This window comes from Eulemur rufifrons, chromosome 2, assembly GCF_041146395.1.
Source record: "Eulemur rufifrons isolate Redbay chromosome 2, OSU_ERuf_1, whole genome shotgun sequence".
Taxonomy (NCBI): domain Eukaryota; kingdom Metazoa; phylum Chordata; class Mammalia; order Primates; family Lemuridae; genus Eulemur; species Eulemur rufifrons.
The window spans coordinates 69,827,161-69,829,721 of NC_090984.1; the positions used below are offsets into that span (position 1 = coordinate 69,827,161).

The window sequence follows — 2,561 nt, forward strand, 5'->3', positions numbered from 1 at the left end:
GCCCGGCACATAAATTGTAAATTTATCACACTGTATTTACCTTTGTAATTTTATAAATGGTAATACAGTAGAAAACCACAAGATTATGGTTTTATTACCATTATTTATTTTATATTTTTAATGTAATGAATAATCACCAATTTTCATGACATTCTTATGAAATATGATCACACTTTATGATCATATTTGATCATTTATTTCATATATCATTTGATCATATTATAAATGATCATTAATCATTTATGACATAAATGATTAATATAAGAATGTATACAGGTTATCCAGTAGCAACAAAGCTAGAGAAAAAGATGAGTTTCTGATCTGTGATTTTGGAATTATTCTCCTAATGCTCACTTCAACTCTGGATTAAAAAAAAAATTCCCACATGGGAGACACAATTAAATCTAAACAATAGCCTCCTAAATAAAGAACTATTTTATATTTATTTAAAAATGTTTTAAAAAGTTTACTTTTTTCCCCATGAGAACTGAGGAAATGGAACTATTTTGTATTTAAACAATATATTCTTTGCAAAAGATTTAGGATTATGTAAAATAAATAAATAAAGTAATATAGTCTTTCCCAATGTACAATACTTGTCAATTAATTTGATTAGAAACACTCTTGGAAATAAGCTAATTAAGCTATTGCCCAGGTGGGATTTCAAATTGCAGGGAAAGGCCTTCCCCAAATTTTCCTCCCTAAATTCCCCAGGCAGCTGTCAGTCATTAACACGCACATCTGAATCAGTTACCAACTTGTGTAAGCCTTGTAGGAAATAGGACCTGGGAGCTCAGTGGGCAGAGGGAAAGAAATGGCAATTGTGAGGCTAGTCAGTGTGCTCAGTCTGCAGTGGAGAGCAATAGCCAGTTTCGGGAGTAGTGAAAGAACGCAAGGAAGAATGGTGAATACAGAAAGATGTCCCAGAAAAGAGATAAAGGATTTATGGAGAAAACCTTCACCTATTTCACAATTTTTTTCAAGTGATCTGGAGTATTTAATTTATATAGTTGATTCCAAGCACTATTCAAGTGAGATAGTCAGATCTCAAATAATAAATGCAGTTACACATAGCAAAACCTGTAAATAGCTGAGAAATACTTAAATAATGACCTTTTTTTGGTGTTGGAAAGTTATAGGCTGAATTTCATATTGCTGTGAATGCGTTCTAATTATTCTACTGTTTTTTTCCTTCTAGCAGTTAAAAACTAAAGGGAAACAGTAGCATAATGTGAACATTCTCTTAAAGTTGATCATAATCGGTAGCTGAGGCGGCGGGTTGTGGTTCCGGTTCCGTCGCGGAGACACGTGAAGGTCGGTGAGTTAGTGCGCAGTTCGGAGTTGTCTCGGCACGCGTGGTGGCGCTGGGATGGATTCCTCTTCGTCCTCCTCCGCGGCGGGTTTGGGCGCTGTGGACCCGCAGTTGCAGCATTTCATCGAGGTGGAGACTCAGAAGCAGCGCTTCCAGCAGCTCGTGCACCAAATGACCGAACTTTGTTGGGAGAAGTGCATGGACAAGCCTGGGCCAAAGTTGGACGGCCGGGCTGAGGCCTGTTTTGTGAACTGCGTTGAGCGCTTCATTGATACAAGCCAATTCATCTTGAATCGACTGGAACAGACCCAGAAATCCAAGCTAGCCTTCTCAGAAAGCCTTTCTGACTGATCTCAGCATTACTTTTTTGGAAAAAGAAGGTAGTTCAAGAAATGAAGAGCTGTTGATGGGGTGATTGAAGGAATGGCTGTGGGGGAATTGGCTCCCATCTTTTGTCACTCTTGGGACATCATGTTATCTGAGAAAGAACAAAGACCAATTGGGGGGGGGCTTGAGGGTTATATGTGTATTTGGTTGTGTTTTAATGCTAATCTTGTGCAAATAATTGACAGATGAATGGAAAACTCTATTAGATGTGTATTACTGTGTGTGGGACTATGCTTTTCTCAAAGGCCCATTAACTGCTTCCTGTAATTTTGATAGTGGAACTGCTTTCTATAATTTGATAGTGGGACCACATAGGTAAAATCTCTCATTTGTGTGGATTCATTTCAGATTTCTGGGGAGATCATTGTGTCTTTCAGAAAGGATAGCAGTGGGGGAAGGATAATTTGGTATTTAACTGTGGGCCTCCTTATCTAGTGTTTGACTATCAGTGTTGGGGAAAAAAAGATCTATGGAGTGTTCATACCGTGCACTTTAGCTTTGTAGATTATTTCCCTCCCCTGTACTGTGATTTGCTGAAATATCTATATTAAATTATGGTCTCTAGGTATTATAGGCAGTCTGAGAGTCTAGAGGTCTTTAGTTATAAAGGAATCTAGCCAGTGAACATAATTCTCGTTACTAGACTGCTACAAGGAAGAAGTTAACTTACCTTGTATATCAGGGTACAAAAACTTTAAAGATGTGCCTACATAAGTTATAAAGATTAAGGCCAGTCAAAAACTAACAACAGTTTCAGGTAGAGGTGCATGCCTAATGTTAAATTAGTGTAGATTCCATTTACTGCATTCTGTTGATCACTGAAATAAAAACTTTACAAGATTAAAAAAAAAAAAGTAGCTGA

At 37.3% G+C, this 2,561-nt stretch overlaps 1 pseudogene; it reads left to right on the forward strand.

The window, feature by feature from the left end:
* The first annotated feature begins 987 nt into the window (after positions 1 to 987).
* Positions 988 to 1,824, forward strand: LOC138394486 (mitochondrial import inner membrane translocase subunit Tim8 A pseudogene; annotated as a pseudogene).
* The last annotated feature ends 737 nt before the right edge of the window (positions 1,825 to 2,561 follow it).